We start from the raw sequence: 17,188 nt of genomic DNA on the forward strand, positions 1-17,188 counted from the left end.
TGCAGGCAATATAGCAAATGGTGTTGCTTTAATTACATTATTCAATCAATAAGAGGAGACGAAAATGAATTAAGAAGTAGAAGGAGACCTGAATAGTATTTTCTTAGTGGAAAATTCTACAATAGCTATGAGCCAGATGATATATAAGAGAAAATCAGAAAAAAATGGTTTCTGAAAACAGAGGAGTTGGTGTTCCTCTCAAAAGCACTGAAATTCTCAGGCCTTGCCTAATTTTGCCAGTCTCTCATAATTTCTGTAGCACATAACAGGGAATAGCTTTACCCCCATTATCTTGAACTATTTCAGATTAGGAAGGGGGGATTTAAGGAAGTCTAGTATAAAAGTACAAAACTCGTCTTTGTTACTAAAGACCCAAGTCAGATCATTGGTCTCTGTTGTGATTTTGAGACCAGATGCCCAATCTCTAGCCATGTTCTTACAGTTATTCCTGACCTTATTTGCCTTTATTTCTGCAAACTGGATGGTATTTATTGTCTAGAGCCATGTATGTCCACTCCCCTATCTTTGCACTTTCCATAAGGAATTTACTTCCAGATGCTTAATCTTTCTAAATTGCCTTGACCCATTTAACCACTTCGTGCCTAGTGACATGCTGATAAATAGAGAACGTGATGAAAATAACGTAGTACCAAGTGCGATGGATACCACTGTGTCATCTGTCTTGCTTCCAATTTGTTTGTGTATGTTTATTGCTCCCGCTCTCATACGTGAGGCATCTCCCTTCTCCATTGTGGCAAACCCGTGACCCAAACTGGCCAGAGGGCCGCCATCCACTTGAACCCAATCATTTGTCCTGGAATGTTCACATGATCGAAGGGCAGGATCTTCCTTGTGGACACTAGGGGATTGCAGCCTCTGCTTCCGAGATCTCACAAGCTGTAAGGACCACGTAAACCTAAAGAAGATGGAGACAATTCTTCTAAAAACACAAAGAAGCCCTACTGCAACATGTTGGCCGCACAGAGGAAAGCAGAGCTCAAACTTGAAAGCTAGCAAGATTCCTCCCAGCATTTCTGACTTCCTGAATATTTCAGTTAAGAGAACCAAAACATTTTTATTTTTTCTAAAAAGAATTTGAACCTACCCCTCTTTCTCCCTCCCTCTCTGTCTCTCTCTGTCTCTCATAGTATTTCTGGAAGTGATGGTTCTCCTCACTGGTTTCCACTCCCACCAGTCAGCTCCTCCTTCTAGGGTCCTAGCTCCCACCTGGCAGCCTTTTCTTCAAGATCACAGTGCTGGCCAGGCCACTCAGCTCCTGCGCTCTGCAGAAGCCAATTTCTCTCCGTACCCGCTGCACTCCCAGGGTACCGCTCCCACTTTTTATTTCTGTTTTGCTTCACTTTTTCCCTGTTTTTAGCTCTTCTACTAAATATACCAGCTGTATCAATTTTCTCCATGGAATAAGCTGGCCTGGGTTCCATTGTTCCATTTGGAGCCTAGCTGATAAAAAGGCACCTACTCCAAAGCGGTTTCCTAGGAAGTAGGGAAGGTAGATTTATGGAGTCTTCTGAGTCAGATTTATACGTCTCCCACGTTTTCTTAAGGGTCATCTTATACCAAATCAAATATATAAAGAAGGCACACTTTTAAAAGTTGACAGTGTAGGTGCAGGTTACATTCTTGATGTTTGGACAAGGTCTTAGATCCATATACTCTCTTTCATAAGAACAAACCACAAACTTGATGCTAAGATTTACTGTCTCATGAAATAAAAATGTGGGAATGTGATTCACTCATGAGCAAGCACTAGAGAAGAAATGAAAGAAGAATATTGTAAACAAATCAATGCCTTTGACAAGAGAGATGCTACAAGATTCTAATTAGCTGTGTTGAAAATATTTCTTCCTTATATTCGAGTTAGACCAATCATTCCATTATTTTCTATGGCATGTGTTAGAAAATGAAAAACTGTAATTACGGGAAGTTGGTAGTTGACATTTTAACATTATTTTTTACTGTTGCATACTGTTTGTGTAATACATATAAATCAGGAGTAAAACATTAAATCTAACATTTTCTTATGTTACGGGGGCTTGTATGTTATTTGTGCTTCATTGAAGTGCTATTTCTAGCATATAAATTCATGTGCAGTTTAGTAAATCTAGCTTCATTCTCACTTTTAATTCTCCAATTATTTTTGTCTTTCATTTTAACATCTGCTGTCACATAGGCAATAAAAGGACAAAACTAGAGAATCTGAACCATTACATCTAAATACAGAAGTGCCTAGAAATTTAGTTCATAGTTCTCATTATTTGATAAATTCTTTGGCTCTTCTGTATCTCTCTCAGTTCTTGCTTATAGCTCTTTTCCCCACACTGATCACTCAGATGGGGTCCCCTTGGTCTCCCCCTACATTATGGCCACCTGAAAACCTCAGTGGCTAATTGCATAGAAGTTCAATAATATTTAATATTAATCTCAAAGATAAATTCGCAGCCTCACTCTGCGATAGAAAAATGACCCTTAAGAAGGCAAAGTGACTTACTAATTTATACAGAAAATTAAGAGGGGAGCCGAGGTTAGAATTCTGCTGTTCTGTGTCTTTTTACCATTCAGAAAAAACACTTAAAATCCTGGCACACTCCTCCACTCGCACCTGCCACCACCAACTTGAAGATATATTAAATTTAGGAATCGATACCTAATGTTTAGTTTAGAAGGCATTCGAAGCGGATTTTGCATTTGGAAGAAAGTACAAATATGGGTCGATGCATACCTTGGTTAAAAACCAGTGCAAACCGTTAGTACATTTACCTCATATGGGAAATTGTTTAATCTCTTTTGCCATTATATCTCCAGGACCCAGCGCATTGCATTGTGCAGTAGATACTTAATAAATATTTGTTGAATAAATAAAATAATTATTTGTATCAGCTTGAGTTTCTCACTCTGAGTACAGAATGTGAGCAGAAGGTCTATTGGGGAATGTTCTTGGGAGAAACATCTGGAAGGGCGAGAGGAAGGCAGGATTGCGGGGGAGAGCGCTGATCTGACCTACGTGTGCACCTGAGGGCTCAGCCAATCCTGTAGGGAGCTCTGGAGTTGGGACGGTCCCAAATTAAGGCAAGGGGTCAGGCCATTTATCCTTGCTGGTTCTCAGCGTGGACTACCGCCTTGGAGGAAACGTCATCTTGGGTGAAGCTACCGAAGGCACTTTCCACGGAGAGGCAGCTGTGAGCTGTCAGCAGCTAATGTTTTCAGTGTCGGAGAGTGTGAGCGCGAGAGGGAATCTGGGTGCAGCACCACAGCACACGTTCTTTTTTTCTTTCCATTGAACTCTATCTTTTAATTGAAGTATAGTTAATTTACAGTGTTGTGTTAGTTTCAAGTGTACAGCAAAGTGATTCAGTTGTGCATATATATACATATGTGTGTGTGTATACTTTTTCAGATTCTTTTCCATTAAAGGTTATTGCAAGATATTGAGTAGAGTTCCCTGTACTATACAGTAGGTCCTTGTTGTTTATCTATTTTATATATAGTAGTGTGTATCTGCTAATCCCAAACTCCTAATTTATCGCCCTCCTCCCATCGTCCCACTATCCCCTTTGGTAACCGTAAGTTTGTTTTCTATTTCTGTGAGTCTGTTTCGCTCAGTATACATTCCTATTCAACTTTGTTTCTTCCATACTTAGGAAGTTTTTAACTAGAGAAAACACAAACACAATACACCCGTGATATGTTCTCTTAGTCCTAAATTACTGCCCTTATTCACTGAAAAGAGCTAATGCTTCCAAAGCAGAAATGATTCTCCTTCACTAGAACACATGGGGATTGGAACAAAGGACTATGGAATAGTGAGATATTCCGTACATACATTCCAGAACATACAGCTGCAGGGATGAGAAGTACAGAATGCTTATCCAGGTTGACTCACTGACTTGTCAGCAACTTCACTTGCAATCCCCCATTTATTCGTATGTGAAGATTTTTCTTAATGGCTGCATAAAGGCATTGAAGGTGATCGGTGTTGAATGCAGTGTGTACCGTGTCCACAGTTTACACATTATTGCCTCATGCACAGTCAAGCCCCATTCTTTAAAAGCACCCCAGTAGAGCCCTTGCTCCAGATTGGAGCTTCTGCTGCTATGCCTTTAGCAGGTGACTCTGACCTTTTAACCATGTAGATTCAAGTAAGGATGTAATATAATCAGGTTTCCAAGTGGTGTGCCCAGATCATCTCTAATTATTTATATATATATAACATATATATTGATATATATATATATATATATAGTCAGTTAAAAAAGACTTCTTAATTTGTGAGTGCTCAATTCAAGTATTAAAAAGCAATATATTTCATTTATTAATAAAATAATAATAAATAATAACAGAAAAAAGACATATAGAAAAGCTGTCATTCATTGAACACCAGCTAGATATTGGGAATTATTGTGGTCATTTAAAATATTCACTCATTTAATACTCTACCTACGAGGTAGGTGTTATTATTATTACCTAGGTGTTATTATTATTTATGTTTTTTACGTGAGGAACCTGGGGTAAATTACCCATGTAGAATTAGTTTGCTAATAAGTGGAGTGGTTGGGAGAAGGGAAAAAATGCTGCTTTCTAATTTCCTTATAATGCCCTGGTCTAATATTGATCAACACTTCCTTATCCTAAACATTTGGGGATAGATACGTTTCAGGATTCTTGACTTTCAAGAAAGCACTACAGTGTATATATCATATAAAACTCTAATAACCCCCCAAATACATCTGGGGCAGTACCCTTTAATCACATGCATTATTATGTCTACAATGGAAGGTAGACATACATTATATTGGATAAATAAAGGCAATAAATAGCCTCACAGTAAAACAGGTCCAGTCAATTCATGATGATATGAATTCTGATTTAAGAATGTTTTGGATTTTATAATTTTGAGCAAGAAATTTTCGTCCAAACTTACATGGAGTTTCAAAATCTATAATTTGTGAAAACTGTCTGGGGAAAGATGAGACTGATTTCTGCCAGAGTCTGCAGGCAGTGATAGTAGATATTCATTGTCCTGAGCCAGGGTTTAGATTGTTCTTAACGTGGGCACTATAGACATTTTGGCCCAATGTGTCTTTGTTGGTGGGGTCTGTCCTGTGCATCATAAGATATTTAGCGGCATCTCTTGCCTCCACCCACCAGATGTCAGTTGCACACCTGCCTTGTAACAAATGAAAATATCTCCAGACACTGCCCAGTCTACCCTGGGGAGGCAAAAACTGCCCCTAGTTGCAAATAAAATGTAAAAACATGTTTAATTTTAAAATTCCTGCTATTCCTTTTTTTGAAAATGTTTTCCTATTACTTGAAATTTTTGTGTTCCTTTTCTGATATGAAAGCAATTGTACCCTCAAATTGGGATGTTTCATTTTATTTTTATGAATGAAGAAATACACGCTTTGTGTTGCATATGATGTTTAGAAATTTGTATTCCATGGGCATTTAAATAGATAGAGTTAAATGTCAATGTGACTGACAACAAATGAATTAAATGGAGTGAGAAAAAATCGAAGGCTAGCTTCATATGGGAATGCAAACCATGTTTCCTACATAATGGATTGTGTGTTATTATTATTCATTAACTCATTTAATATTGAATATTTGTAATAATCTCATATTTTGGTTGGTATTACTTATCTCATTTTGCATGTGAAAGAGTCACCTCTGAAGGAATTTAAATAGGTTGTTCAGTATTACACACTAAGTTTTTTTAAAAGTTCCATGTTTTAAGTTGGGGAATCATTGACAGCAAATGCCCTTATCATAATTAGGTGTACAGCTCAGCAATTTTTACGCACAGGTATTGACTTTTATAATCACCACTCAGACCAAATATGGGGCAATTCCACCCCCCAGGAAAGCTCCCTCACACCCACACCCACTCAGTACAACCTCCCCGTGGGTGTCATGGGGCATCACTCTTACTCCTATTGCAGTAGATTAGTTCTTTCTGTTCTTGGGCTATATATGAGTAAAAGCACATGGTATGCACTCTGTATCTTACTTCTTTTACTCATTAGTATACCTACGAGATACATCCATGTTGTTCTATGCTTTAGTATATTACTCTGCTATTCCACTGTATGACGATCCCATGACTTGCTGTTCTACCATTGATCATTGTTTGGATTATTTCCAGTTTGGGGCCATGACAAATAAAGCTAGTATGAGCATTCTTGTCCTTTGTACATCTTGCATTTTCATGGATGTAATCATTTGTCATGTATCACATATCCAGGAGTGAAATTGCTGGTCTGTAGGTTATGCTAATATTTAGTGTTTTAGTAGACATTACTCACATTTTTCCAAATGCTTCTAACTACTCATCTCACATCAGAAATGTCTGAAGGTTCCCACTGTTCGCAGCCTTGGTACTGCCAGTCTTCTAAATTTCAGCAATTATGGTAGGATTAATGGGTATCTCATTATTATTTTTAATTTCCATTTGTCTTATGAATAATGATGTTTAACCATGTTTCATATGTGAATGGATATTTTAATATTCTCCTTTGTAAAGCATTTTACCCAATCTTCATTAGTTTCTCTCTTTTTGTAATTGATTTGAAATAGTTCTATATTTTGATTTACGTGAGTCTATTAAATAAATATGTTACTAATATATTATCCCATCTGGGGCCTGACTTTTTACTTACTATATGACATTTGTGTGGGTGAAAGTTTTTATTTTTGAAGTAAAAGTATCCAATTTTTATTTTATACAAAGTGCTTTTTGAATTCTGTTTAATAAATCTACCTTAATCACGAAGTGATTCTCTTCGGTATTCTTCTAGAAGCTCTAAAACTCTAGCTCTCACTTTTACATACATGCTCCATCTCAAGTTAAATTTTGTTAATTTTCTAAATAATTATGCAAGTGATTCAGTGCCATTAATTGAGAAGACCATGCTTTCTGAACTGATATGGAGTTATGCCTTTCTGAAATCATGTTAACTTATGTGAGTGAATCTCTTTCTGGACCCTCTATTCTGTCCCCTAGTCTATTCGTCAGTAGCAAATGCTCTCCCGCTCTGGGGCTTTCCAGAAAGCTGTACTGTCTTATCATCTGGTAGAAGATTTGGTAGAGTAAGACCTGTAGCTTCCAACTTAAGGCTACCTGTAGCTCTTCTTGGGTCTTCGTGATTCTGTATGAACTTTACAGTAAGAAAATTAATGTACTCAAATCCTAGTGATTTGAATGACATTGCACTGAATCTGACAGTAAGTTTGGAAGGATTTATATATATCAAGTTTTCTGGTCTGTGAAAACTACATCGCTCTCTCCATTGATTTAGGTGTTCTTAAATCTCTCTCAAGTACATTTTGCAAATTACAGTGTAGGAGTTTTGTGCATGCTTTAGTTGATTTATTTCTAGATGTTTGATCTTTTTTCTTCCAGTTTTATTGTATGTCCATCATTGGACATACAGCACTGTATAAGTTTAAGGTGTGCAGCATAATGATTTGACTTACGTACATCATGAAATGATTATCACAAGTCAAGTGAACATCCAGTGTCTCATATAGATACAAAATAAAAGAAATAGAGAAATAAATTTTTTTCCTTCTGATGAGAACTCTTAGAATTTACTTTCTTAACGACTTTCATATATAACATAGAGAAATGCTGATTATGTTTGTCATAGTATACATTACATCCCTAGTACTTGTTTATCTTATAACTGGAATTTTGGACCTTTTGACTGTCTTCATCCAATCCCCCTTCCCCTATCCCCCCACTTCTGGTAACCATAAATCTGATCTATTTTTCTATGAGTTTGTTTGATTGATTGTTTTTGAAGTATAATTGACCTACAGAAACTATGTTTGTTCCTGTTACACAATATAGTGTTTTGATATTTCTATACATTTCAAAATTATCACCAAGATAAGTCTAGTTACCATCTGTCACCATACAAAGGTATTATATTGGGTTGGCCAAAAGTTTCCATTGTTTTTTTCCCTAAGATGGCTCTAGTAGCACTTAGTTGTCTTTAACTTAATTCAAAAAAATTTTGTTAGATTGTATTTGACAGCTGTCATATCAGTGTGCACTTAAAAGAAGACTTATCAAAATTGATGAATTTTTGTGTCGCCATTTTAATATTGAAGATGGAAGAAAAAAGCAACATTTTCGGCATATTATGCTTATTATTTCAAGATAGGTAAGAACACAACTGAAATGCAAAAAAAGGTTTGTGCAGTGTATGGAGAAGGTGCTATGACTGATTGAACATGTCAAAAGTGGTTTGCGAAGTTTTGTGCTGGAGATTTCTTGCTAGATATGATGATGCTTCACAGTCGGGTAGACCAGTTGAAGTTGATGGCGATCAAATCGAGACATTACTTGAGAACAGTGAGCATTATACCATGCGGGAGATAGCCGACATACTCAAAGCATCCAAATCAAGCCTTGAAAATCATTTGCAGCAGCTTGGTTATGTTCATCGCTTTGATGTTTGGGTTCCACATAAGTTAAGCAAAAAAAACCTTCTTGACCATGGTTTCCGCATGAGATTCTCTACTTAATGTAATGAAAATGTGCCATTTGTGAAACAAATTGTGACGGGTGATGAAAAGTGGATACTGTGCAATAACGTGGAACGGAAGAGATTGTGAGGCAAGCGAAATGAACCACCACCAACCACAGCAAAGGCCGGTCTTCATCCAAAGAAGGTGCTGTTGTATATATGGTGGGATTGGAAGGCAGTCCTCTATTATAAGCTCCTTCCTGAAAACCAGAGGATTAATTCCAGCAAGTACTGCTCCCAATTAGACCAACTGAAAGCAGCACTCGATGAAAAGCATCCGAATTAGTCAACAGAAAATGCATAATCTTCCATCAGGATAACGCAAGACCGCATGTTTCTGTGATGACCAGGCAAAAACTGTTACAGCTTGGCTGGGAAGTTCTGATTCATCCGCCTTATTCACCAGACATTGCACCTTCAGATTTTCATGTATTTAGGTCTTTACAAAATTCTCTTAATGGAAAAAATTTCAATTCCCCGGCAGACTGTAAAAGGCACCTGGAAGAGTTCTTTGCTCAAAAAGATAAGAAGTTTTGGGAAGATGGAATTATGAAGTTGCCTGAAAGATGGCAGAAGGTAGTGGAACAAAAGGGTGAATACATTGTTCAATAAAGTTCTTGGTGAAAATGAAAAAATGTGTCTTTTATTTTTACTTAAAAAACCAAAGGCACTTTCTGGCCAACCCAATATATTGATGACTATATTACCCACACCGTACATTTGATACCCATGACTCATTCATTTTGCAACTGGAAGTTTGTACCTCTTAATCTCCCCTCCCCTCTGGAAACCATCTGTTTATTCTCTGTGTCTATGACTCTGTTTCTGTCTTGTTATGTTTATTCATTTGCTTTCTCTTTTAGATTCCACATATAAGTGAAATTATACAGTATTTATCTTTCTCTCTCTGACTTATTTCAGTTAGCATAATGCCCCCTAGGTCCATCCATGTTGTTGCAAATGGCAAGATTCTTTTTCTTTTGTAATGACTGAGTAATGTTCCATTGTTCTCACTCAAGAGCATTTTGCAGTTTATGGTGTGTGAGTCTTACAAACAATTTAGTTGATTTATTTCTAGATATTTGATTCTTTAAATCCTATCATAAATTATATTTTGTTTTGCCTTCCTCTGTCTTGCTAGCATATAGAAATAAAGTTGATTATTTTTCTGCTGACTTTGTTTCCAGGAACCACGTTGAGAACACGTGCATTATTACATTAGCTAGGGGCTTCTGTACGATGTTGGATTGAAACAGTTATAGTACTCATCCATGTTTATACTCAACTATACAAGAAAAGCTTTCAAAACTTTATCATTAGATATTATGTTACCTGTAGCTTTTATAGCATGTTCTGTATTAGATGAGAATGTCCCCTTCTATTCCTGATTTGCTACAAATTTAATTAAGAATTTTTTAAATTTATGAAATGTTTTTTATATCTATTAAAGTGATCATTATGTCCTTTATTCTATTAATGTGATGAATTATATTCATTATTTTCAAATATATTAAATGATCTCTATATTTTTGGAATGAATCTTATTACTTGAATCTTTTTTTTTCCATTATTATATATGTAACTGGATTCCATTTGCTAACATTTTGCTTAGTATTCTTGTATCCATGTTCATGAGAGATATTGGTTGTTTATTTCCCTTAATTGGAATGTCTTATGAGATTTTGATATAAAGCTTCTACTGGTTTTGTAAAATATGTTTGAAAATCTTTCCTCTGCTTACTGTCCTCTGCAGTTTTCATGCAAAATTGGTATTATTTCTCTCATAAATTTTTGAGACTTCACTTCAAAAACATTTGAGACTGTAGTTTTCTTTATCAAAAGGTTACTGTTTAAGGATTCAATTTCCTTAAAGATATAGGTCATTCATGTTTTATATTTCTTCTTGTGTCAGTTTTTATGTTTATTTTTCAAAGGATCTGAAAATTTCATCAAAATATTCAAATTTATTGTCATAAAGTTCTTTATAATAATCCCATTACCATTCAACTGTCCATAGGGTCTGTAGTAGAGATCTTTCTTTCAGTCTTGCTATTTGTAATGATTGTTTGCCTTTTAATATTTTTTGGATTACTTATGCTAGTGGTTTATTAAGTTTATTAATATTTTCAAAGAATAAATTTCTGTCTGTATTGGATTTTGCTTCTATTCTATGTCTGTTTTCTATTTTCTTTTTTTCTTCCTTTATTTGTATTAATTTTATCCATCTAATTTCTGTGTATTTAATTTGCTGTTATTTTTCTAGCTCCTTAGCTGAAAGCCAAGATTCTTTATTTTAAGCATTTTTAAATTTTCTTTACCATTATATGCAATTTAAGCTATACATTTTCTTCTAAACCACTGCTTGACTGTTTGTCATATACTCATTATTACTTAGTTGACTTGCAATCATCTGTTGATTTTCTAGTTACCTTAATATTCTTGATTTTAATTTAATTCTACAGAAGTTAAAAAAAATCACTGAATTATTTAGCTAATTAAAATATATGGGCCTTAGCTTTGTTGTCAGATACCCAGTCTATTTTGGTAAATATTTTATTTACACATTAAAAGGATTTGTATGCTGCAGTTGTTGGATGTAGCCCTTTATATATGTCAATTAATTCAAGTTACTCTTTATGTTTAAATCTTTTATAGTATGAATAATTTTTGTCTGCTCTTCTATCAGTGACTGGAGATGTGTGTTAAAAATTCCAAATATAATACTAGGATTGTCTATTTCTTTAATTTCTTTCAGTTTTCTGTATATTGAAGTTACATTATTAGGGGTCCGTACTTATAATTGAGCTATACCTATATAACTATATATCTCAATTTTACATATATATATATATATTTTTAATTTGAGCCACTTAACATTATTTTCATTATCTACCTTAATGCTTTTTGCATTAAATATTTTTTCTGTCTAATACTAATATAGCCACATCAGATATCTCTTTCTGGTTAGAGATTGCATGATATACCATTACATACTTTTACTTTAAATTTTTCTATCTTTATGTTTAAAAGTATATCTTATAAATATTATATAATTGGATTTTATTAATTAATCTAGTCTGACAATCTTTTTAATAGCTTTACTGAAGTATAATTGATATACATTAAACTACACATATTTAAGCTAAGCAGCTGGTAAGTTTTACTATAATTATAGTAATGGAAAACAGATTCGTAACAATCTTTATTGATTTATATCTCCTTTTGTCTCCTTATGTTTGATTATTCAAATATTGTATTATTATTACTATAATTTTTATTATTATAAAATCCTTTTGTCCAGTTGTTGTGGTTACTCCACATAATAGAATAAACCCCACTCTCAGGTTCGATTTGGATATGGAGACCAATGATGTCACACATGGGACAAGATATTTATTATTTACATGTTAAGTCTTTCCTGTGAGAACACAGTGAGCTTCTAAACTGGTCTGAAATGGCTTGAGAGAGCAGGGAAAAGGGACTGGCTTGGACTTTTATAGTGGTTAAAGGGTAGGGCTGGAAGGAGGGTTTCCACATGGGGGCTGGGTCCGCACAGTTTGGTGTCCTGCAGCACCAAAGGAAGAGGAAAACCAGGGTTTTCTTATTAGCTTGCTGAGATATGGGCAGGTGGGGAGGAGCAGAAAGAGGGGTGGTGAGGCTTGAAAGTCATTACGAACCCAACAGGAAAAATGGAGTTGTACTGTTTATTACACCAGTATTATTTTTTCGGTTTAACAAACTTTCACAATATTAGAATAGTTTTATTTGATGTGCTACACTCTAACCTTTTCCCTAATAACACAAGAATCTCTCAAAAGTGATTCTGGGTGTTCAGAGCATGACACTTATGCCCAGGATATGATCTTTCCTGGACCTTAAGTGAAAACCTGTGGTCTCCACTATGGGGAATCCACTCTGCCCAAGTCTAAACACTGATATCTCCCATTCGCTGCACAGCTGCTGAAATCTCTCCTCGGCTCTCACTGTCCATGTCTAGCTTAAGGGTCAGCCAGAAACCTAAGAGGAGACTTTTCGCATATTTTAGGGGCTCCTTCTCTGTGTCTTTCTTCTCTCCCTTGGAAATTGCCGTAATGTGAAAATTGCAATGAATAATGATGTTCGTTTTTGCACCCTGAGCCAGATCCTGTCTGATCAGTTTTATAAAGCCAGTTGTTTCATGTAAGTTGTCAAGTTTTTATAGTTGTTTACTGTGAGAAAGTGAGTTCATTGCAGCTGGACTCTGAAGTTTGGATTTTAGATTAAAGTGTAGTTGAGTCCTGATACAATATGGCACCACAGAGATTCAAAGTTAAGTTCTCAGCATCATTTTCAGTACATCCACAGTCTAAATTCAGTTTCAAAAATCAGGGGAGTGAAATGGTGGAGGTAAAACAAAAGCGTGTCTTCCTAAGGGAAAAGCTGTAGAAGTAGTAATTTTTCAGTGATATCCCATTTTATCACTCTCTAGGGATATTCCTGGATTTCTCTTTACAAATACATCCTGTATATCTTTTGCTAGTCAGATGTGTTCACTGACACAGGTAGACTAAATCCTGACAATGACTAAATCCTAACAGTGACTGTGAGAAGAATATTCTATTATTATTCCCATTTTGCAGATGAGGAAACTAAGCCTCAGTTTATCTAAGGTCTCAAATAAGCAGTAAGCAGGGCTAAATGTGCAATCAAGGTGTCAGTTTCCAAACTCAGGTGCTTTCCATTTTATTACATCACTTCTTACCTCCCTCCTGAATAACTATTGTTTTAAGATTCTTCTCATATTGTTGGCAAAAAAAAAAAAAAAAAAAACTCCTTGAAAATTTAGGTTCATATTCCAAATCCACTGATATTTAAAAGATAATTTGTAAGTAAATGAAATAAATGAGAGTGCTGTTTTAATTTCATGATCCCCATTTTCCTGATTTATGTGCATTCAAGTGTTTAGTCATTATCACTATGATGTTCAAGGCTGACTTAGTTTTTAAATTCAGGCTGTGTGGTTTTCCGAGTTAAAAAAAATCATTTGTCTAAATCAATATAATGTTAGCATTTGGTTTGAACCAGATTTAGCCCGTGGTTCTCCCTATTATGTTTCCTTTTTTTTTAATGTTTTCTAGTTAAAGTAGATAATATTATAATGAAACTATTTTGAGGGAGGAATAGAAGATTAAGTTGGAGTGGATATAATGTTTTATTTTTTAACATGATAGATTACCGTTAAGACCCTTCATTAAGGCTAAATACACACCTTAACTCGCCCTGTCTTTCTCTCTCATCTTTCATTTCTATGTTCTAAGAATTGAAAGCAATGTGAAGAATAGGATGACTGGGAGCTAAAGAAATTCATATTCTAGAAATTCAGTGAGGTCTTCCTTCCCTGTGCTTCTCAGGGTGAATTTTAATGAATTTTTTGTCACTAACAGAAGGATAGTTGAATTGTCACTGAGACACACATTTCTCAAAGATATTTTGTGTTAAATTGGTACATGAATTAACACCAGCCTTGGATTAATATACTGCCCCTTTATTGGACACCTGGAAGGTGAATCTCAGTTCTTTTAAAGATAAGTGAATCATGGGTAAAGTTAGTTACAGATTTTTTTATTCATTTAACTCTAGTACAGCATGAAGTGTTGAACAGAATATAAATAAATAGAAAGTTCTGGGATTATTTCCAACTAAAATCTTTGGCAATGGTGGTCGGTTACCATGAGTACCCAGTATCTTCTGTTCCCAGGAAACCTAATTCTACCACAGGCTAATATATCTATGTATATCTATCTCTATCTATCTATCTATCTATCTATCTATCTATCTATCTATCTATCTATCTATTTATATATATGTCTCTATTTTTGAAATTGTAGTTACTCACAAATTTGCAAAGAGGAGGGGAGACTAGACAAATATACACTGAGAAACACAATGATGGTATTGTGCTCGTGAATGTGATGCATCTGAGGTTATTTTTCCCACAGCTTCACATGGGCAGTGGTACCAAACTACCATGCCTGCTCTATTAATCCCACTTTTGAATCACACTGAGTGGAATCCAGGGCTGAATGAGCCTTGGCTGTAGGAGGAAAGCAGTAAATAATCTGGCCCCTCAAACATTTCACACAGGAGCTACCCTGGAAGTCGCCTTACAAATCAGCACACCAGCAAGTCACGTCAGAAGCCTGGCAGCCGTGAATGACAGAGAAAGCCCTTGCTTGGGAATGTCTTTCAGAAATTCGTGCGCTGGCCTTCTACAGAATGTCATTTATGTCAGTCAACAGGGGAGAGAATTTATTTGGGAAGCAAGACAGATGGCAGCAGCCAAAACAATGGCCAACAGTTGTGTACTATAGTATCCAGGCAGGCATTCTAAATCTTGGCACTGGATGTAGTTGGCAACAAGTGCCACTTGGCCTACTGCTACCAAAGTCTGATACTCCTAAGCTAATGGCTGTTTCTTCAAATTGTGAGTAAATTAAGGCTAAATAGACAGTGAAATTTGGCTGGAATTATTTTTCCAATCCAGTATCGGAATCCACCACTGAATTGAAATGCTGGCTCTCTGGGTTTCTTTTCCACATATATGCCACCCACAGGATTTCTTTATTCGTCTGGTTTCAGTTCCTAACGTGTAAAAAGCTTGGAAGCTGTCAGTCACATCGTTACAACAGGAAATCGCCAAGCAAACTGAAAGTAAATGACCATTCCTGAGCATATCAGACAACTGTGGTTGCAGGTAAACCACCATTCTGGAGGCGCAGGGGACCCCAAAGCATCAGGGCTGATGTTTGCTTACCTGGAGCAGGAGCTTCAGGAGCCAGGAGCTGGTAGGAAGGCACAAAGAGTACATTTGATGAACTGCTGGAGGCTGAGTGTGGAAAGAACTCCTGAAACCGTGCTCTCTGGAGGTGGCCCCACTCTTGTAGGTTTTACCTCTGGGAACTGAACTGGGTTTCACAATGAAGAACCAAGAGGAATCTCCAACTGACCCTGGAAGGAGGAGAGACAGTGTTATAATTGTGAAACACACCAAGTGTGTTCTCTATAACAAAGGCTTAATCTCTGGGGAAAGAGGTTTAACGGAGCCTTCTCCCAGCTGGAGGGAGGGCACTGTTTCTAATCCACCCCCCTCTAGCCTTCCTCATTCACTGTAGAGGCTGAGGGAAAAGCCAGGACAGTGGAGAAGCAGTCGCAAAGGTCACAGGTCAGAGGCACAGACCCATTAAAAGACTTTAAATTTAGTCATAAGATTATAGAACCCTTCCCCTCCACCCATTTCACCAACCTCCAACAGGGACCCAGTATAAGACAGTGGGTTAGAGTTGAAAGAGCTGTAAAACACAGATTCTCCAAGAAAGAGGGGGTGCAAATGTCAACATTGTGGATGAAAACTAGGACACTGGAGGAAGTTGGTGTCTCTGATATCTACAGCTACAGCAAATATTGAACAAATACCAGAATAGCATAAAACCTTGTGCTATAGGCCTGTTCACCTTAGCTCCTATCTCCTGATACATCATGTCCAGGTTTCCACCACGAATTACAAGGCATACTGAAATAAAAGAAAAGATAAAAAAAATTTGAAGAGGCAAAGCAACGTTAGAAGCAGACTCAGACTGCATGCATGTTGGGATTGTAAGACCAGATATTTAAAATAACCATGATTAATATGTTAAGGGCTTTAATGGAAAAACATGTAGACTACATCAAAGAACTGATGGATTTAAGTAAGCTAAGAAATGAACACCCTAAGAGAGAATCAAAAGGAAATGCTAGAAATCAAATGCACTGTAACATAAGTGAAGAAAGCCCTTGCTGGGCTCATCAGTAGACCAGGCACAGCCAAGGTAAGAATCAGTGAGCTTGAGGATAAGTCAATAGAAACTTCTCACACTTAACAACACAAGGAGAATAAAGAATCCAAAAAATAAAAAATAAAAGATCAGAACATCCAAGAACAGTAGTACAATTTCAAAGGAGAACATATACATAATTAGAATACCAGAAGGGGAAGTAGGAGAGAGTGGAGTAGAAAAAAAATATATGAAGTAATCATGACAGGAATTTTACAAATTAATGGCAGACACAAAACCCCAGATTAGGGAAGCTCAACGAATACCAGTCCGGAAACGTAAAAGAAATATACTCCTAGGCATATCATATTCAGTGCATGTATCTTTGTCAATCTTTTTCAAAAGACAAAGGAAAAAATGTAAAATGTAAAGAAGCCAGATTTAACAGGTAAAGTAGTTTTTTTTTTTTTAAGGACCAAAAATAAAAATAATAGCAAACTCTCATCAGAACCATACAAGGAAGAAAAGGGTAAACTAAAACATTGAAAATGTTGAAGAAAACAACAACAACAAAAACAAGTGAGAATTCTATATCAAGTGAAATGAATCTTTGAAAAAGAAGGAAATAAGAAGTTTCTTAGACAAACAAAACCAACCTGCAGGAAAGAAATGTTAGTTCTTTAGGGGGAAGGAAAATTACATAGATCAGAGTCTCAGATCTATAGAAAGAAAGGAAGAGCATCAGAAAGGAAAATGAAGGTAAAATAGAAAGTTTTATTTTTCTTAATATTTTTCATTTAAAACATTTTTAAAATTGTGGTAAAACACGTAAAAGTTATCATCTAA

Source organism: Balaenoptera musculus, chromosome 21 (assembly GCF_009873245.2).
Source record: "Balaenoptera musculus isolate JJ_BM4_2016_0621 chromosome 21, mBalMus1.pri.v3, whole genome shotgun sequence".
Classification (NCBI taxonomy): domain Eukaryota; kingdom Metazoa; phylum Chordata; class Mammalia; order Artiodactyla; family Balaenopteridae; genus Balaenoptera; species Balaenoptera musculus.